This window comes from Phocoena sinus, chromosome 14 (assembly GCF_008692025.1).
Source record: "Phocoena sinus isolate mPhoSin1 chromosome 14, mPhoSin1.pri, whole genome shotgun sequence".
Lineage (NCBI taxonomy): Eukaryota > Metazoa > Chordata > Mammalia > Artiodactyla > Phocoenidae > Phocoena > Phocoena sinus.
In genome coordinates this window covers 19,464,792-19,487,190 of record NC_045776.1, presented here as the reverse complement: position 1 = coordinate 19,487,190, position 22,399 = coordinate 19,464,792, and the positions used below count along the sequence as shown (strand labels likewise).

Sequence of the window (22,399 nt, the reverse complement as noted above, 5' to 3'; positions counted from 1 at the left end):
CTGTAGGGATAATACATGAAGGATTTGAACTAGTCAAGGTGATGGGTTTGGTATCCATGAGGGGAAGGAGACCTAAACAAAGATATTGAAGTGGAAAGGAATTTGCTCTAACAAACTGTGAGGAAATTTATCCCATTTATGTGAAGAATTTACATGAGAAATTACTAGATAAGAAATATCAGATTATGAAAGTGAGGCAGAAATGTATGTTTAATGCTGTAAGAATTAACAAACCAAATTTTGAGAAATGGCAGGACATGATTAAAAAACCCACACTTACACAATAAGCTAACTGAAAGAAACCATACTAAAAAGGTTATATACTGTATGATTCCATTTATTTGACATTCTTGAAAAGGCAGAACTATAGGGACAAAAACCAAATCAGTAATTGCTCTGATGTTGAGGTCAGGTAACGTGGAGGGTTTTTTTGAAAAGATGGTACTGTTCTGTGTGACAGTGGTGGTGACTAAATGACGTTTACCAAATACATGTAACAAAGCTTGCAGAATTACACACCCAAAATGGTGAATCTTACTGTCTCTATATTATACTCTTAAAATATAGGACAAATATAGTTGTCCTTATTTAAGGACAATTTAAGGACAAATATGGGTTGACAGGAGCAAATAGAAGAAAGAATTGTTAAAATTAATGACAATATATTAATCAAAAACTTTGAAATTTTCAAATCTATGAAAGAAGATAACATATGTGGAATATAAATACATGTCTGAGGACTATATACATGTAATTTTATAAAACCTTTCAGATGTATAATGACATAGTTAGATTAGCTTTCAGGATGTTCTGTTAGTTGCTTTCAAGCTGGGATGGTTAAGTGAATAGGAAACATGAGTCTCTAACACCATGTTTAATCTGTTACGGACTAGAAAAAAATAACATTCAAAAAATTAAAGGATCACATCAATACTGATCTGCTCAATATCAGAAATAAGCATTCTAGGTCTTTTATAAGCAAACAAGAGTAGGTCTGAGCAAATTTGAATTGACTAGAAGATGGTGAACCACTTTCTGAGGTTTAGTTAAATTAACTGGAATTTAGTTTTCAATTAACTGCACTTGTCCTGCTTTGAGATATAGTCCATCATGTGCAGTGTCAGTATTCAGGAAAAAAAAAAAAAGTTTCCAAACATTGATGGGCACTGACTTTGAGGATAATCTTCTTGTGTGAGGGTTAAACTTATCATGTAGGAGTGGGCAACAGAAGAGTTGGGCAGGCTTTGTATAAGCCCTCAGCTTTTTGCCCTAAGAAGATAACCTCCCCAGAAATTTGTGGCTTTACAGGGGTGACCACAATAACTTGACTCATACCACTAACCCCCAGCCTTTGACAAAACCAGCTAATTTCTTAACTCTGTCAATATTCATCATTTGACAGCCAGCTATGGAAACAAGCTCATCTTATTCCTGGTGAATGTGTGTCAGTAATGATACCTTTGTGGGATTTAAGTACCACCTGCAGTGTCTTGTTAGTGATGTACTGGTTTTGTTCTTGAACACTCAGTGGGGAACAGACCAAGTTTCCCAAGCCCTTCATCTACACTTGCATTCCCAGATAAGTTCTGAAAATTGGATAACTCCATGCTGCACTGCAGGGTACACACTGTGAAAACCACCCATGTCTGAACTAAGGGAAAAAAAGAGTTCAGAAAATAAATGAGAACTTAAAATTCATCTTATTATTTCATCACCTCATGGGATATCATCTTTCTCTGAATATAGACATACATGGTACTAAGTCTTGGTCTTTTAGATCTTTTTCTTGTCCCCAGTCTGTTTGTATCTTTAAAAATAGGAGTTAATTTGGCACTATCTACATGCTAAACATTGATAAAACTAGTAAAAAGCCAGAGGAGCTTCCATTATAATGAAAGTAAGGTATCCTGTAAGAATAAACAAAATTGGTTACCTATCATGCCATTATGAATATTTAAAATTTGTTTATTGTTTACTACTTAAGGTACTATACATTCCTTGTACTCATCTGGATAAGTTCAGTAATGCTGTGGTAACAAACAAGTCCCCATCTCTGAGCAGTTTATTCCTTATTCACATATGGTCTCGGCGACCCTTCTGGGCAGCTGTCCTCTGTGTGTTTTTCCAGCATCCCAGGCTGCTGTGGTCTCATGGCATCTCCAACTCAACCCATGCTTCTGTGGTCTCTGAGGAAGAGTGGGCACCAGCTCAGAAATGTTTCCTCCTGGAAGTGGCACACATCACATCACCTCTGTCCATATTTCCCTGACCAAAACTAATCACATAGCCAAAGCAGACCTCAAAGGGCAAGAAAGTGCAACTCTTCACCAACACTGAAGTAGAGAAGAACTAGCTAGTGGGAAACATCAGAAATTTCTACCAGTCATCAACAAGTAAAGATGCCACAAATCAACCTATTCAAACAAAGCCAGTATACTAGGGAATGTGTTTTAAAAATGTATTAATTTATGATTGATCATGCAGTTCTTTACTGAATAAACCAAACCAATTTATTTTTTCCAATCTGTGGTCAAAAATGTAAATGATTATCATGTGTACATAAACACATGTACATAACTTAAAACGCTTCCAACTTTCAATTAGAATACCCAGTTAAATACTCCCACTTCACTGAAGTAACACAATTAATATGAAATATTAATTAAAATAACAGAAAAAATATGAAAAGTAATCACTAAATATCTAGCTGTGCTCAAAAATGAAATGAGCATTTACTAGACCAGGAACTATAACAAATTGCTAAGAGAAATCAAAAGAAAGGCCACGATGCCAAAAGGAGGCCACTGTGAAAAGATGTGACCCAGGGTCCACAGAAAAAACTTTTCCTAAGGAAAGATAGTTATTAGAGCAATTAATACATGATCAAGTCTTCTGAATGAAATTTTCCCAATTAGACAATAAACATTGGTTTAAGGCACTGCTGTTTGGAGTGATTTATTATATTACATTATTGCAGTAAAAGCTTAACCAGTATGAAAGTCAAAACCAAGTGTTTGGAGTCAAACATGCTTAGAAACACTTTTGTTAAATAGACAGCAGTTGATTATATAAAATAATTATTCACTTCAGTACAACACCACGTTGAGCACCTACCTACATGCCACATAAGACACTACTAAAAATTAAGTATAAATATTATTAAATAGATCCCACATTAAGATTAATTTTTTTGGAAAATTGGGCTTTCTTTAATTGCTTTATAGAGTACACTCATGCCCATTTATGTACAGATAATCCTACTTTGGATGACACTGATTTTGAAAAAGCTTAAAAAGTTAGGTTTTCCTAATCATTAAGAATCTAAATAATCATAATTTTATTTTTCTCAGTGTCCAGATTTTCAACATTTGTGTAAGTTGAAGTTTTAAGAATATTGATCTGAAAGTATTATTGAAAATATACCATGTGAGAACAAATAAACATCTTCAAAATATAAAATAGAAGAACCAGTGCTTATAAGGCACCCCACACTGAGGGAGTCAGAGTAAGAGGAGAGGAGTTAAATAAAAAGATGATGGTGTCTGTTTTAAGGGGTTGCTATTTAAGCCTAGTTTTATGTTTATGTTCCTTTTTTTAGACAGCTTTATTGATGTTTCACTGACATCAAATAAACTGTACATAATTAAAGTATACAAGTCGATCATTTGACACACGAGTATATGTACTAATGAGCCATCACCACAGTCAGGACACTGAATAGATCCACCATGTTTAATGTGTCCTCCTGCCCATCTGTAATCCCTTCCTCATTCCCCACTCACTTTCGTTAAGGTTAAACTTTGGGGTTCCATTATAAGGCCTCTTACTTAGTAGGCTCCCAATAAATTTGGTTGAACAAAACTTTATTCTAGGAAATACTGTGCTTTCTCATTTTTATTATCAGAAATATCTATCAAAGTATTTTCAGGCATGCAACTCTATGAAATAGTTATTGTTATTATTCTTATTCCTTTATATAAAAGGGGAAACAAAGGATTAGAGAAGTTATGCAACTTATTCGAACTAATATAGTTTTGAAATTCAGACTCAGAACCTCACAAAATTTGTAGATGCTCACTAAACACCTGTTGAATAAATATCTTTAAAAGTCTGCAGAACTTTGTGAGCCCCCTGAACCCCTGCAGTTGTAAATTTCTTAAGACCAGGAATATAGCTGTCATATAAATTTTTTTTTTGCTGTACGCGGGCCTCTCACTGCGGGCCTCTCACTGTTGCGGCCTCTCACTGTTGCGGCCTCTCCCGTTGCGGAGCACAGGCTCTGGACGCGCAGGCTCAGCGGCCATGGCTCACGGGCCCAGCCGCCCCGTGGCGTGTGGGATCTTCCCAGACCGGGGCACGAACCCGTGTCCCCTGCATCAGCAGGCGGACTCTCAACCACTGCGCCACCAGGGAAGCCCTGTCATATAAATTTTACTGTTAAGGAATCTTTGTATCCCCAGCGTCTAGTCCATTGTTTTTATATAGTCAGTGCTCAACGATGGTGACCTGCAACTAATGCATTCCCTATGAAACAATGAATAATTATTCATATAAGAATAATTCATATAATTATTCGGTATTCATATAAGAACATAGATTGATTTATTACTTTTCAGTTAGCCTTCTGTGTTTCATCACCCACCTGAGTCACTCAGAAATAGCTGTTTCCTAAGCTTTGGGTGGGAGAGGAGATTCTCTGTATAGTGATGTTCATTCAATCCTTATTGATCAGCTTCATACCACGTGTCTCCAATGAATCCTTCACCCTCCCCTGTGTCCCCCGTGCAGGGACTTAGAGGGTTCCCGCCACTCTGCTAAGGCAGTTAGCACACTTCCATCTGCTTGCTAACGTCAAAATATCTGTTGCCCCTTTCTCTTGTTCTTGTCCTTATGCATTAATACCTTTCTAATTCCTTCATTGCCATTTTTTGGAGTTTTGGGATGGAGAGAAGATAAACATGTATTCAACAGGACTTCGGGATCTAGAAAACATTTAGATTAATGGTTGGCAGACATAAATGAACTGAAGACATGAGTTGCAGTGTACACTTTTTTGCTATACATGATGATATTTCATTATCTATAGAATGAGTGAATTAAACTAGATGAAGACTTACAGATGTTCTGGGAAGAATACTTCCAGGAGATGTGAAATAGGAGTTTATGAGTAAAGAAAGTTTATTGCCAAATTACTTAGGATAAGACAGGCTTAATAAGATTGAAGAATTTTTTTGCTGCAGACATTTCAATGTGTTTGCACTCATGAATTTAAAGAGGCAGTAGCAGAAGCAGTATTTCCCAAAGTAGTCTGACTAAGGAACGCTTCTTACACATGCACACAATTAATACCTCTCCTATATAGTGTTCCTTGGAAGAGAGTTTAGAAAATTCTGACCTAGATGATTGCTTCCAAATTTTGAGTTTCTGTGACTCCAAATTAAGTAACAAGAACATTTTAGGAATTACATTTGTTAATAACTTGCTTATTTCTAATGATTTAAAGATAAAATGAAGAAGGATTTTGTGTAAGGAAAAAATACATACAAATATGTGTGTATATATACACAAGTAGACACACATATACACATATGTATATGTATACATACATATATAAATATACAAAATAATGGCAAATAAAACTAATAACTTAAGACTTTTTTTTTAACCACTTCTTGATGCAAATGATAATTCTAAGCCTCAGCACGGGGAATAGAATGAATAAAGAAGCGTAGTTCCTTTGTCATCCTCTGCAATTATGGCCTTAATTGACATAATTCAGAGAAGAAACCGGATGTCATGGATGGCATAGAAATATATTATTACCCTTTTCTCATGTTGCTGTCAGTGGTGGCTTTTTTCTCTGGGGCTCTGTGGTCCTTGTCCATCGCTGTGGTGAGGAATGCCCCAGCCCTTGAAAGGGTTTTCTTTACTCCTTTCTCTAATCCATCTGCTTATTGAAAAAGAAATAATAAGATAGGAGTTTCTTGTCTCTTCTCCTGTCTATTAGAAGCAGAGGTAAGAGGAAAAATTTTAAATGTAGTATGCCTTGCTATGTGCTGGACATCACATTAAAACTTCTATACATTTTATTTCTTAATTAAAATCACCATAAAGGGTAGATATTGTTATGTCAAGTCACCTCAAATCAATTTTTGGAAGGGGGGGAGAAATATCCATATTTGAATATCTCCAGTGTATAAAAAAAGAAATGGAACAATAAGGTAAGGTAACTCATCTGTTTCAACAAAATTGGTGATTGGTTGGGTCAGAAATGGAATTTGGGCCTGTCAGACTCTGACAGTTGGGCTCCTTCAATTCTAAGCACCCCACATAGTGCCCCCATGATTTTAACAAAAATTGACCTCTACCGTCTATATTGTTTTCAATTGCTTGATTCATATGCGTTGTGAATCTATTTTCATCTAATTACACATTCTTTTACAGTAACATTTTAATGGATTCAGTCTTTCATCAAATGGATAAACAATAATTTATTATGGTCTACTGTTGGGGACAGCAAACTTTCTTTGTAAAGGGTCAGATGTTAAGTGTTTTAGGCTCATGGGTTACTTGGCAACTACTATGTCACAGCAACTAATCAACTTTGACATTGTAACGGAAAAGCAGTTATAAACCCAGATTTATGATCCAGATTTATTTACTATAAGTACTCTTCTTGAAAAAATCCTGTATATGAACATTAAGAAGCTTGTGCATATATATAGTGGTCAATTAATATTTGAAAAGAAAGTCAAGAATACTCAATAGAGAAAAGACAGTCTTTTCAATAAATGGTGTTGGGAAAACTGGATATTCACATGCAAAAGAATCTGGACTCCTACCTTTCTCCACTCACAAAAATTTACTCAAAATGGATTAAAGACTTAAATGTAAGACCTGAAACCGTAAAACTCCTAGAAGAAAACAGGGAAAAAGCTCTTTGACATTGGTCTTGGCAATGATTTTATGGATATGACATCTGAAGCACAAGCCTCCAAAGCAAAATAAACAGGTAGGACTACATCAAACTAAAAGGGAAGTGATCAATAAAATGAAAAGGCAACCTACAGAATGGGAGAAGATATTTGCAAACCACATATCTAATAAGGGATTAATATCCAAAATATATAAAGAACTTATACAACTCAATAGCGAGAAAACCAAATAATTCAATTTATAACTGGGCAAAGGACCTGAGTAGACATTTTTCCAAAGAAGATATTCAAATGGCCAACAGGTACATGAAAAAGTGCTCAATATCACTAATCCTCAGGGAAATGCAAATCAAAACCATGAGATATCATCTTACACCCATTAGAATGGCTATTATCAAAAAGTCAAGAGATAGCAGGAGTTGGTGAGAATGTGGAGAAAAGGGAAGCCTTGTGCTCCATTGGTGAGAATGCAAACTGGTGCAGTCACTATGGAAAACAGAGAGTTCCTCAATAAATTAAAAATAGAACTACAATATGACCCAGCAATTCCACTTCTGTGTATATAACCAAAGGAGATGAAATCACTATCGTGAAGAGATATCTGCACCTCCGTGTTCATTGCAGCACTATTTACAGTAGCCAAGACATGGAAACTATCCAAGTATCCATCATGGATAAAGAAAATGTGATACACACACACACACAATGGAATATCATTCAGCCATAAAAGAAGGAAATTCCCATTTGCAACAACACGGATGAAACTTGAGGGCATTATGCTTAGTGAAATAAGTCAGACAGAGAAAGACACTTACGATCCCACATAATGTGGAATCTATAAAAACCGAACTCATAGAAACAGAGAGCAGATTTTCAGGGACAGGAGGTGGAGGGGGAGAAAATGGTAAAGGTAGCCAAAGGGTACAAATTTCCAGTTATAAGATGAATCAGTTTCTGGGGATGTAATGTAAGGTAATGTACTGTACGTGAATATAGTTAACAACACTGTATTGTATATTTGAAAGTTGTCTAAGAGAGATTTTAAAAGTTCTCTCCTCACAAACACACACAAAATTGTAACTATGTGAAGTAATTGCTGTATTAACTAACCTTATTGCTGTAATCAGTTTGTAACATATGCATGTATAAAATCATTACATCGTAACCTTAAACTTATACAACGTTATATGTCAATTACATCTCAATAAAGCTAGAAGAAAAGAAGCTCATGGAAGTACCTTTGGTTAACTCCAGGGCGTAGGACAAAATGGAATAAGGGAATTTATGGCTTTTCTTTATGTGTTTTTACATTGTTTCACCAGTTACAATGAGGAAATTCCATTTTTAAAAAAATTAAATTTCAAACAGTGATTCACTTCAGTGATCCAGAGCATATTACCCTCTGGCTACTTTTTATTTTTAACAATCACAAGATACACTTCTTGGGTGAGCTACATCTACTCCCTCCTACTTCATACCATAAAAAAACAGGGATTGTTAAGCAATGTAACGCAATTTTTTATTTTCCCAACATAGGATTGACATTAATAGAACAACAACCAAGCCAAAATAGTAATATTCTGAAACCAAATTCATCTTTTTACTAGACATATTCCAACATTTAACTGAGTTAACTTATTCCTTTACCTGAGGATATACAATACAAATTATTTATATTGAAGGATACTGAATGGGGTTATAGTGATCCAGTTTAAATGTTTAAATGTCTGTGAGTTGGGGCTGGAGAAATGTAGCTGTTATTATTTTGTGTTTACATTTGATTTCATCAGTATTTATTAACCTTTATTTCACATACATCCCCCCACCCAGGGAGCATTTTCAGTTATTTTTTCCCCTAATTGCCCCTCCACCATGAAATATTAATACCACTGTTATACTGTATATCTGTTTATGTGCTGTATGTATATCTATGTTTTATACATAAAAAGATTAAAATCATTTCACTCTCCAAGAATGAATTTCATCCACTTATGGGTAATATTGTTCCCTTTGAAAATGCATGGATTAAACCTACTTCAATTCTTTTCCAAGAATTGGACTGATGCTCCATGAAGCAGAACTTCAGGGATGTGATGACTGTTTAGTAACAAAGACCCCAAACTGCTTCTGAGGAGCCTCCTTTGGTTTAGCCTTGAGCAGAAATTGGGAACTCTTTTGTCATACACACACCCATGCCAAGCTTCTCAGCTTTCATAACAAGATGTCACTCTTTCCCTCATTGGCTAAAGCCCATGGATTCTCATTTAACCAGCAATATAATGGTTGCTGTCTATGTACTCCTGAGGAGATATAGTCTGAAATCCACTTGCCTCAGGACTTACCAAAATCTATGTACTGAGGATACAGTCTATCAATTCTGTACTCTCAAAATCAATTCTTCAATCAGATTAAACCTGTAAAGAATGCCATTTTGTGAGCCCCTAATTTGTCCAAAGAACTATTTACTTACTTTTACTGAATTAAAATCTACTATTAATACCATGCTTCTACACTAATGGCCATTTTAAGAAACCATCCTACACAATTCGTTATGGTATTTTACTGTCAGAAAGTTCCAGAAGTCATAGCTCATTACATAGGATGACTCCTCTTTACAAACATGGGAGCAGAGATCTTCATTCTATGAATGGACGGGTGTCTCTTGAGCAACACATTTGTTTTTTTATGGACATAACGAATGATATTAACTTCATGGTCTCTAACAAATAGAACAAATGTTAGAGAAGGTGTTTTTCCATCCTAGTCTAATTTCCGACTTCATCCGTCCATATTCTCTTTTTCACCTTAATCTGATTTCAATTTTCATTTGTTGTTAATTTGTATTTTAAGATAATTTTATGGCTGAGCAAAATGCATGCAGAAATGTGTACAAATTGTACATATGAGCCTGAGTAAGTTTCACAGAACAAATGAGTCTATGTACCCAGCACACAAATGAAGAAATAGAACATCGCCAGAATCCCTCTCCTGTCTCTTCTCAGTCAGTGCCCCCAAACCCGACAAGATAATCACTGTCTTGACTGCTAACACTACTGATTAATTTTGCCTGACTTTGAAGCTTAGATATATGAAATCCTATAGAGCATAAGGTTTAGTGTCTGGATTTTCTCATTCAGTATTATGCCTGTGCAATTTGCTAATGTCACGGGTAGAAATACTTTATCCCCATTGATGTGTAATATTCCATTTTATGAATACACCTAAGTTTAATTTTTATCTTATTATTAATGGACATTTAGGTTGTTTTCAGTGTGCAGCTACTACAAGTAGCTCTTGTGAAAGACTTCTGGTGAACATACTACAAAGTTCTACAAATCATATATTTAAAATGGGCCATATCTCTGCCCAAGTTCAGTTTTCCAAAATAGTCAAACCAATTTACACTCCCACTAGCAGTAAATAAACATTTCATTTACTTCATGCCCTCGCCAACACCTGGTATTTTGTTTTATTCATCCTGGTAGATGCATAGTTGTATCTCATTATGGTTTAATTTGCATTTCTCTGATGACTAATGAGGGTGAGCAACTTTTCATGCTTACTGGATATTTGGATTTTCTCTTTTTGTAAAGTGCCTATTCAACCTTATTGCCCATTTTTCTATTAGGTTATTGATTTCAGTTTTATTTTTCTTACTGGAGTCAATGCAGTTATAAAAAAACTATCATCTTTCTAAAACAAATTTGGGTATAAACAGACACAAATAAGTGAAAAAAATAAAGTAGGTGTCAAATCCAAACTAACAATAAGCAAAGCATTTGGGGCATAGGACTTGACAGTTTAGTTCTAATAAACTGTAGAGGAGGCTTGAAGGGTTAATAGCACCACTTTTATGCAGAAAGGACATAGCATATCCATCCTAAGTCTGATGTTATTGTCGATCCTCAGTGATCCTTTGTGCTGATCAAGGTTTAGTCACTGAAGAACTTCATGACACTTATTCTGAATAAGTTAAGAACCATTGGAATTGGGCAGTCACATATGAGAGGTACAGTTAGTAACAGCATTCTTATGCCCAGTATACTGTAGAATTGCATTGTGTAAATTACTATTCATTTAAAAATATTTATGTGCTAAAGGATAAATCAGCAGCAGTTACCTTTTTGGGGTTAAAATGATAACTTTATAGTCTAAATTTTTGACTATAGATTAGTCACAATGCATAAAATCTGTGCTAAGCTATGGCTTTAGGAAAATTAATCAACCTAGAACTAGGAACTCTTTAGTTATAAAAGGGCATTATAGTTTTAATTTAATGGATAAATCAGTTAAGGTAAGGTATACAATAGAATGCTTCATATTTTCAGGAAATATGAAAACTTTTTTTAATGGTCAAAAACAACACTGAGGACTCAAGAAAATAGTCATGATTATTACATGGGTCCTAGAACAAACCATATTATACTTAATTTAATACCACCCACCAAATTGTTAAAAAGTTACATTTCAAAGAAAGAAGTTTAATAAGAACTGTTGAACAAAAGTATTTGTTACAACTCAGACCTTTCCCTCTTACCAGTAGTAGCACAATAATCATGAGAGCTATTCAGTTAAACAATGTAATTTTAAAATTATAGGTAGATATTAATTGAATGAAGAAACGTGCATTAAACAGGGACCTCTAAAAAGACAAAATGAAGACTAAAGGGTTTTATTTTGAGGATCAGTAAATAAATAGATGAGATAATTATTCTAGCCAATGGAATCCAAAATTATGAATTTCAATTTTCAAGGTTAAAGCACATAAATGTTTGACTTCCGGGACATCATCAGGGAATTTGATATTCTACTTAGTATTTTTAATTTATCAGCTAAGTAAATCTTGTCTTTTTAAATATAAACAAATTTTTGTCTCAGTGTTTGTATTTATTAAATTTGAGTATATAATCCTTTGCTTTCTTCAACTGGTTTATTGACTGTAATTTAATTGTTTTTGTGAAAACACAAATTCAGCAGTATAAATGAAGCTATGGTTTCTATTAATAGTGTAAAGCACTATTATAACATGCAGAGGTGTAAGTAGCAAGCCCTTTTAGAGTTACTGTGGAGAAACAGAGTTGGTAGTTACATGTCTTAGCTAAAAATCGTCATTTGTGCCAGCAAGAGTCCTAAGAGGGTATTAAGGGACTACAAATGCTTTATGGTCCCCTAGGACCAAATTGAAAGCAAAAAGCCAATGTCAAATCAAAAATAACTTACATACAATAATAGTTGCAACTACGTGAATCATGAGGTCATGGAGTTATGGGGTCAGGAACTGTATTCAACTTTGAGATACTCTACAAATTTCCAGTGTTATCAAAAGGCTTTATTTGTGCTATTTTTCAATCTATAAATATAGTTATCCCAAAACAACTAAGGAATGGCCATGTGTGGAGCTATATACTAAATTTTTTCTCTAACTTATTGGGTGGTTATTAATAATTGAATGAATTATTTAAGCAAACATTTCATTTTAATTTAATTCCTAACTTTAAAACAGAGAAGCTTGAAGGATAATATTTTTGTCTTTACAGTGAGAGTCTCAAGGAGGAAGAAGAGATTAGAAAACTTGCAATCACTTGCCATTAGTTGGAGAAAGCAGATTCCAAATTGTGATGACCAATGTTAAAAGATCTTAGATCATTAAATGCAAGTTGGGCCGTGCATTTCTGATTGTTACAGATCCAGTTTTGTCACTTAATGGGATGAGTCAAGGCTGAGGGTGCCCAGCAGTAGCCAAGGCATTTCTGTGATTTATTTATCTTACGTTAAATAGTAGGAGAGGGGGTTGCCAGTATGTTTACCTTTAGTTGTGACATAAGGTCATAATAACTGAAATGAGAGAGTCAAAGTCTCTCTTTCTAATTTTCATTGAAAAAAATATGCACATTTGTATCATGATGCCTCAAGGAGTTTCCTTAATTTGCTATGAACCCTTTTATTTCAAATCACGTTTACTTTGAGAGTCCGATATACAGTTCCTTGAATCATTTTCACAAATCTGTTTTTCCAACTCTTAATATTTCAGTTATGAAAAGTAAGATTTGATGAAATATAAAGGACAGAATGGACAAGAGACTCTTTTCTGCCCCACTCCCCTCCACCGGCTTTTTTTTTGTTGTTGAAAACTTCCTAGCTAAGGATGTCAAGGTAGTGAACAGATTCATTTATTTATTGACTCATTCAACAAACATTCATTCTTTGGACACCTATACTGTTGTCAGACGTGAAATTTTTATGAACAGAACAAATTATTTTAAATCCCTGTTTCTAACATGTAAGATCAAAGAAGAATCATCACAAATGTCTTTTGGCTAACTATGGAGTGAATGTCAAGCTTTTTGATTTAGAATTCTTGTTCTGAAAGTAAGATTGCTTTTCCCAGGTTTGATATTTTATTGTCCCCGCTCCAGGGCATGCTGGCATAGAACTAGAGTTATAAGCCTAAAAGCATTCAATCATGTAATTAGAACACCACCATGGGAACCACTCAATGCTATTGCATCCAGACCCTGCATACTGCCACCCCGGTCATGAGTATCCGACCCCTTTGGCTTTTATAGGGGACTCTCACCAAGACATGAATTGGAGAAGACCTCACAAACAAAAAAGGGGTTTGAATGCTATATACCAAGAAGATGACTAATATTTACCACATTTTACAGGTGGAGAAATGCAAGAAAGTGAGAAGTTCTTATTAACTGTTGTATCTTCATTCTGATCATGTGTTCTTTTACCAGTTCTTTTAAAACATCTTCTCTCCCGAGACTCACACTAAATATATGACTATAAAAATAAATTATTTATAATTTATTTAAAATAAGTTGAATAGTTCTAATGAAATATATATTTTATATGAAGTACACAGAGATTTTCTTCCATTCCTTCAATCTACAGTAGTTAATAAAATATGTAGCTAAAAATTCCACAGTATGGGAACCTACTTAGTGGTTATGGCAGTGATGCATATTTCAGGAAGTAATATATGGCTATGGTACTTAAAATTTTCACGTTATTTTGGAGATAGGACATTTAAATATATCTTAGAAATATAATAAAAATTATTATGGATATATAAACTTTTACCATACTGATTACAAAAATAAATTAGATGATATTTCATGTAATTATAATGTAAGATTGTTTAATTTAAAGACAGTCTTACTATTTCTTAAAAATACAGTTTTAAAAAGTAATCAGTTAGGGCTTCCCTGGTGGTGCAGTGGTTGAGAGTCCGCCTGCTGATGCAGGGGACAGGGGTTCGTGCCCCGGTCCGGGAATATCCCGCATGCCGTGGAGCGGCTGGGCCCGTGAGCCATGGATGCTGGGCCTGCGCATCCGGAGCCTGTGCTCCGCAACGGGAGAGGCCACAATAGTGAGAGGCCCGAGTACCGCAAAAAAAAAAAAAAAAAAAAAAAGTAATCAGTTAGCATGGGATTCTTGGCTATCACCAAATCTTCATTTGCTAATTGTTATTTTCGCAAATTATCTTTTAATATCATATATGATCAAACATAAGGAACATCATTTCCCAAATTATACCTTAAAAAAGAGATGTTTATCTTATATTGATATCATTATAGATCTCTTATAATGGAACATTCATGAAAAAACTTTAATTTGATCAAAAAAGTATTTTGGGAAAAAGACATATTTGCCTGAAATTACATCAATCAATGTTAGTTTGGATGTGTGGACAAATTACCTGATAATTTGTTAAAAGGCAGGCAAAAGAATTTAAGACAGATTTAATTATTCCTAAGTGTGTGGCATTACAATCTGAAGTGTTTGCAGTTAAAAAGTAGCAAAAGTTGTGAAGAAGAACACTTTCTTTTGATAACATATTTTGGGAAAGTGAAGGAATCACCATACAGTTGTTTACACTTATATGGTAGGCTCATATGACATTTTATTTCGTAGCTCACTATAAAGCTAGCATTAAGCATATATACGTATATACTTTACATGTGCTTGTAAAGGACTATATACTTATGTTCACACATGCAATTATATATGACTATTTATGTGTATGTATATATATTGTCATTACATTCTTTTCTACATATATAGAAAAGAAGGCTTAGTTTTTATGAATATGAATTTATTAATATGAATTAATCATTTATAATTAATACAATTATGAATTTTATTAATATGAATTTATTTCTCCTTAATTTGATAAATTGATTTAAGTTTATAATTGTAATTTTGTCCATAATTATAGCATTTTTTGTTTTTTGTCTATATGCAAGCATTACTCATGAAACCATTTGTTCCTTTCCCACAGAATGTTCCTTTAACATAAAAAGAGAGAATTGGATTAAGTTACATGATTTCCATATAAGGTTCCAGGGTATGTCCCTTTCACGTTTTAAGAAACTGAGTCAAAATGAAATTAGAAGTGGGGAAGTTAAGACCTCACCATAGAATAGATGCTGTACATATAATTATGTGAACAGGTCCACTTCGATGCCTAAAATAGGTCTTGATGTGGTACACATTTAAAGTAATTTGCCAGTAAAACTTCACTTAAGCATATATATTCCTTGACGTTATATCTTTAAAAGTAGTTAGGAAAACTAGCATGACCTGGGAGTCCAGGCTTGTGATTTTGAGCCATGCTGTGGGATTTCCTTAAACTGGGGAGGGGTTGATTTTTATTTGTGATTAGACGACATCATATGAACTGCAAATCAGCAGAGGGTGGAGGCAAACCCGTGTGTGACTACCTGGCAAAGCTTTCACTGCAATCCCAAGAATGGGGTGAGTTAGGAAACCTCTGATCTCATCAGCGTGGGGTTCAACTCAAAAGACAAGATGGAAATTTTTAAGAGTATTTTGAAGGATGAAAGGCAATATCTTACTCTAAAAGTTAAGTCACTGGCTCATGTCACCTAGGACAAAAGAGAAGAAACCAAATATATTTGTTCTTTAAAGCTTTAACATGCTCATTTTCTCAGAGTACCTTATGTTTTTCCTTCATGTTCTCCACTTTATCCCCCCCGTGCCTGATATCCCTAAGTATCAGACACATGTTACTTAATAAATGTTTGTTGAGTGAATAAATGACTGTGCAAACCTCTCAAATCTATCTTCAGTCTGCACCCTAAATTCACTTTCTCCATTGCTCATAGGTTATTATGCAAAAAATATGCAAATACTTTAATAATAAATTGCAATGTTTTCTCTATTGAACACATATCTTCTGTTTTCCTATGTATATATATATATATATATATATATATATATTTTTTTTTTTTTTTTTTTTTTTTTTTTTTTTGCGGTACACGGGCCTCTCACCGCTGTGGCCTCTCCCGTTGCGGAGCACAGCCTCCAGACGCGCAGGCTCAGCGGCCATGGCTCACGGGCCCAGCCGCTCCGCGGCATGTGGGATCTTCCCAGACGGGGTCACGAACCCGTGTCCCCTGCATCGGCAGGCGGACTCTCAACCACTGTGCCACCAGGGAAGCCCCCTATGTTTATTTTAAAACTAAGATTAACTAAAAAACATCTCATAGTGTTCAAAAAAAGGGTGTTCAAATTCTTAAAAACTAGCACAGATTTCCTCTTAAGTCCCAGTTTCAATCCCCACAGGAAAACACTTGACTCTTTTAGTGGATTTTTATTGTAATACTTACATGTGTATTTCTAAATGGTTTGCTTACCCTATTTCTTTATTTAGCAATTTCATACATTGTTTCTTAACTATGTTATAATAGTTGAGAATTTAGTTGTCTTGCACATACATGCACCGTTTTTCCCTATGCCCACCCTCCATATGCAGCTATATTGTAGTTTATGGTTACTCTCTTGTCAGTGTTAACCATTATTCTGATTATATTCACATTTGAATGGAGTGCTATATTATTATTGTTTCTTTTCTCATAACCTTTTGTTTTTCCTGAAGTTATTAATATCATTTTTTCAATTTGTTTAGTATACTTTGTACCTACTGTAAATTGTTCACAAATGCTCCCAAATGATCTTTCAAACTGAAACAATCCGAATAGTCTAACTGCGGGACTTCTCTGGTTGTCCAGTGGTTAAGACTCCATGCTTCCACTGCAGGGGGCATGGTTTCATACATGGTCTGGGAACTAAGATCCCACATGCCGCGCAGCACAGCCAAAAAGAAGAAAAAGAATAGTCTGACTGCGTTAACAAACAACTCCTAAAAATCTCAGTGGCTTATCTCAGTGTAAGTTTATTTCTTGCTCGTATCACAGCCCGATGTGTGGCGGTCAGGGTTTCTATGCCACACAATCATTCAGAGCCACAAATACCTTTCATCTCAGAACTTTAGTGTCTTCTAGTGCCTCAGAGCTCTTCACTTAGTCTTTGTGTCTGGATACTAATAAGGAAAGAAGGAAAGCATGGAGGATGTCATAGGTCATTTTATGGGAATGGCCTGGAAGTGGTGTATGTCACTGCTGCGCCCATACCATTGATTGGAACTCAGTTACATGTCTGCTTACTGGCAAAGGGCTAAGGACTGAAATCCAGTGGGGTGCACAGGAAAAAGAGAACCTGGAATCGGATGAGCACTTTCAGTCTCCACTACATGGACGTTATCAAAAACTTTTCAGGGCTTCCCTGGTGGCGCAGTGGTTGAGAGTCCACCTGCCGATGCAGGGGACACAGGTTCGTGCCCCGGTCCGGGAAGATCCCACATGCCGCGGAGCGGCGGGTCCCGTGAGCCATGGCCGCTGAGCCTGCGCGTCCAGAGCCTGCGCGTCCGGAGCCTGTGCTCCGCAACGGGAGAGACCACAACAGTGAGAGGCCCGTGTACCAAAAAAAAAAAAAAAAAAAAAGTTTTCAAATATACATGTACATTAAGTAATTATTTTCTTTTTCTTTTTTTTTTCCTGGAGACTTTCCCTCTGCGATCCAGACTTCTGCTTCTCTCTAGTGCTGTTGTTCTGGAGAATTCACTTCACTGTCTCCTGTGTTGGACCTTCATTTCCTGGGTCCCATCTCTCCCTCTTTCTTGATTTATAAGCTTGTTGGGGGGACCTTTCCTTAGAAACAGTAAAGGAAATACATTTTTGAATCCTTATATGTCTAAAAATATCTTTAATCACACTTGGCTGACATTTTGTATGGGTACACGATCCTCATTTCAAAATAACTTCATTTATAAATCATGAAGGCATTTAAAGAATCTTCTGGATGCATTATTGCTCTTTTTTTTGGTTTATTTTTTTATTTATTTTTATTTTTGCCACTGTCACTTTTTTTTTTATTATTGGAGTATAGTTGCTTTACAATATTGCATTAGTTTATACTGTACAGCAAAGTGAATCAGCTATACGTATACATATATCCCCTCTTTTTTTGATTTCATTTTCATTTAGAGCATTGAGTAGAGTTCCCTGTGCTATACAGTAGGTTCTCATTAGTTATCTATTTTATACATAGTATCAAGATATGCAATGAAATTTTTATTCTTTTCCTTTGTATGTGATCGGCTTTATGTTTCTGGAAGATGTTTTTTGCTCTTCTCTTTATTCCTGGGCTTCTATTATTTCAGAATGATATGTCTTGGTGTGTTTAATTACTTAATTAAAAAATTTATTTTCCTGAACATTTCATCTTATAACCCATCTTTCAAATTTGTAAAATTTTGAGTATTTTCAATTTCAAGAGGTTTTTTTTTTTTACTGTCTTGAAGGTACATTTCTTTTTAATTCATTTTCTATAGGAGCAGAGTAAAAATGCATGTGTTCAGTTCCTCTTGCTAAACGACAATTTACTCTAGTTTACTTTCTCCAGAAAATAAACCTCCAGTCTCCTGGAGGCTGGGGTGAGCAGATGGAGGGACTTATGGTTGGTTGATTGCACGACAGTGCGGAAGGGAACATTGGGTCCAAGCATTCTGAATACAGACGTCTAACCAAGCCCCTGTGTTCACCCCACCAGCTGGCCTCCTTCTCTGGTGGTATTTCCGCCTCCTAGGCATGAGCCTCCCAGGTTACACAGGGAGTTAATGCTTCTCACCCATCAGCCCTCCTACAGGCATGCAGTGTCCAACTCATCCTCTTCCAGATCAGTTACCCAGCCTCCATCTGACTTAGGTTTTTCCAAATCATCCAATGCAGTTTATTTTGTCTCTTGATTTCTCTTCTCCATTTTATTTGTCTTTATGGTTTCATAACATATAAAAATGTATTTATTCTTGTGTCAGAGGAGTTTGGGGAAGGAAAAATGAAACACATGTGATCAATTTACCATTTTTAACTAGAAGTCACCCATGTACATTTATATATCCGTTTACTTCAGTGCTGTGTTTATTCAGTGATAAAACTATTGACAGAAATTACGTCTTATCAAATTTGTGCTATGTAAGCTCCAGGTGCAGAAAGACATTTATTTTTTATTACAACACAGGATGCTGTCACCTTGTTTTCATGGTTTTCCAGGGTCTTTTATTCTGCTCTATCTCTGGTCACAGTGGCCTTCATGAAGTGGCCAAGAATCATTCTGCTCATATTCTCCCACTGCCGTCTCATCTTTGGAACCCTCTGCCCACAGGGAAGGAAAAGTTCCACCCTCTCCAGTAGCTGAATAACATCACAATGTAACACTAGTACCTCTGAGCCTCGGAACCAGAAACACAGGATTTCTGTGGCAGGTGACTCCAGGAGAGTTGTCCCTGCAAGAGTTAACCTTACGAGGCAGCTGACACACTTACTTATCTGGGGAAGGGAAGGGTGACAAAGAGAGCAGACGATAAACGTGTGTGTTAGACTTTCTCCCGACAGGAACTTTGTCCATAAACAGAAGGGAGGCAGCACGGTGTCCTGACCACTGTGAGCTCTGTCTTCCAGATCAGCAGACCTGAGTTCTACATTCATGGACTTTTGTGATTCTCGGCACATTGCTGGGACTTCCTCAACCTCAGTTTCTTCATTCTTAAAAATGGGGACAATAAAAAATAATAGAGACCTTGCCCCTTTCAAAGCAATATTGTGAAAATCAAATGAGATGATCTATGGACAATGGCATTATAAAAGCTGTGGAGTATGGGAAATAATATCTATTAGGATTAATGTAAGTGAACACATAAACTAGGTGAAGAATACACATTACCATTTTATATCATGTCCAGAGAATCATTTTAAATTAATGTGCTACAAAAAGAGGAATAAAGTCAAAGTTGTTTATGTATTTCTTTTATCTCTCTCAGGTCCCATAGATACACACAGCAATAAAAATATTGCTGATGGTGCAAAATAGATTTACTATAAATATATATTCCCAGCATATGTATTTTGAAAATTTACAACCCAAACCTCCAGTAATTTTTCACAGTAGATCAGAATAATTTTTATGAATCGAACCTTACTTTGGAGGAATGGAGTAGATACGTGCTACCAAAATAATAGGTATAGCCAACATATATACTTTACTGTGCCAGGTGCTGTTCTGTTCTGATATGAACTCATTTACTCACAATAACCCTATGAAGAAAGACATTTTATTATCCCCATTTTCAAGATAAGAACATTGAGGCACAGAAAATAGAACTTCTCCCATATTTTCCTAGTAGAATAGACAGATTCCTGTGAAACCAAATGTTTTCTCCAACACTCCTCTTCTCCACTGCTTTGCTATTGTTTGTTTATTTGCATGTGGTTTGGGCTTTAGGTTCTTTCTTTTCACATGCCTCCCACAGCACTTCTCCAGGAGATGTTCCATAGCTGATGTCAGTGCCTCTCAGATTGTCTCTAAGGCACCTTGTCAGAACTGGGTCAAACAATTAACATTTTAGCAGTCATCTCATCGTTTACCAACATGAATGCAAGCAACATATTTGGAACTTTTTGATTTTCTTCACAGTGGAAAAACTCAATTGCTATTATATGTCTTCAGCCTTGGATTCTTACTGTTACCATCAGTCTGTACATCAGGGATGTCAGAGTCTGTCTGAAATGTGACCTCAAGAGAGCCAGCCAGGATCTTGGTTGTGGACAGATGAATCCGAAGTATCTAGAACAGGGTCCGCCACATAGTAGGTACTTAATAAAGATTTGTTCAGTGAATTATGTGCTCCCGGTTTCTTCTGATCTCATAGACATGACACCTATTTACTAACCTACGTTATCTCTGAAATGACTTTAGGAGGCAAAGATTAGGGCGGTGCATACTGATTAATGTATTCATATTAACAGATCCAAACTTTTAAAACACGGATTTCCTTCTAAGCCCTTTTATTTCCGGAAGTCTTTGTTTGCTCTCCACTAGCAGTTCCTTGCTTTCTCTCTAGTTAATGAGACATCTCCCCGGAGGAGAGAAATGCAGTGCGTTGGAAGCAGTTCTCCCAGTGCCCAGGGCTCTATGAAAAAGAGAAATCAAAGAAAACACGCAAAAATAAAGGACTAAAAATGAGCTGCCTGCCAGGGCTTGGAGCCCTGCAGTGAAGAGAAGTGAACCAGAAGCCGAGCGCCTTTGAGTCGCCACCAAGATTAGCCTGAGGTGCGCTCCGGTCGTCCTCGTTAGGACTGGGAGACACGCCTTCTTCTCACACAAACCTTCCAGATCCCCGGTCTCCGCGGACTCAGGGGTGGTGCTACAAGTCCGGCCACTTGCAGTCCTGACTGGCAGGGGCTGGGAACCGGCCGGCGTTGCACCGATCCAGCGCCACAGGTTGGAAAAATAGGAGCTGTCCCCAGGACTGTCGCCCTGGAAGGCAGATCGTTGCTGGAGTCGGACCCCAGGAGTCCAAAGGCTTGGGAAGGGGGCAGGAAACCTCTGAAACCTGACACCTCTTGCCGCCGACGAAACTTCGCAGGCTGGTGAGTTGGGGGAAGCCGGGCTGTTATTGCTGGAATGTGTTCCCACCAATTCGGGGTTTGCTGGGCGGCTCGCCTGCGAAAAGGAAGTGAGACATGGATGTGGGGCCGCAGGCTCGCGGCGAGGGAGCCGGGTCTGGAGCCTGGTTTTGGGTGTGAGCGCAGTAGGGGGGCGGCTTCCACCGAGATCCAGGTGCAGACGTGATGGGTACGCGGACGTCATCCAAAAACTAGCTGGTTGTCTTTCTTTAGTTTGGCTTTTGCCTATCAAACAGCTGGTTCGGATTACAGAAGAACCTAGCACAGCAATGTCAATTTCCTTCCATCTGTATCTCAAAAAAAACCCCAAACAAACAAAAAACCAAAAACAATTCATCATCGTAATGTGTTTAGAGTTTCGTTTAAGGAGAAGTCATTTCGTGAGGCAAGCCAGGTAAGCGATAGGACATTTCTATGTCCGTCCGTAGGTGAAATAGCCTCAGAGAGCTCAAGAGTAATGTCTGTCTGCCAATTTTTTTTTCCCCCCCGTGTTCCTTCTGAATTGTGATCCGGGTGTTGCAGTCCTAGAGGGTGTGTACATGTGTGTTTGTTCAACTGGTCGCAATAAATTAGCTTCCAAGAGTTTTCCACTCAATACATTATCTCATTATCTGAAAACTATTAAAGCAG

The 22,399-nt window shown here is 36.5% G+C and overlaps 1 protein-coding gene across 1 annotated transcript in view; it reads left to right on the top strand.

Moving 5' to 3' along the window:
• Nucleotides 1–21,474: 21,474 nt before the first annotated feature.
• RAB27B (RAB27B, member RAS oncogene family) overlaps nucleotides 21,475–22,399 on the top strand; it is a 59,801-nt gene continuing 58,876 nt past the window's right edge. Inside the window, exon 1 of the mRNA XM_032603703.1 lies at nucleotides 21,475–21,733. The gene's annotated coding sequence lies outside the window, so the exon portion shown is untranslated. The remainder of the gene's footprint in view (nucleotides 21,734–22,399) is intronic.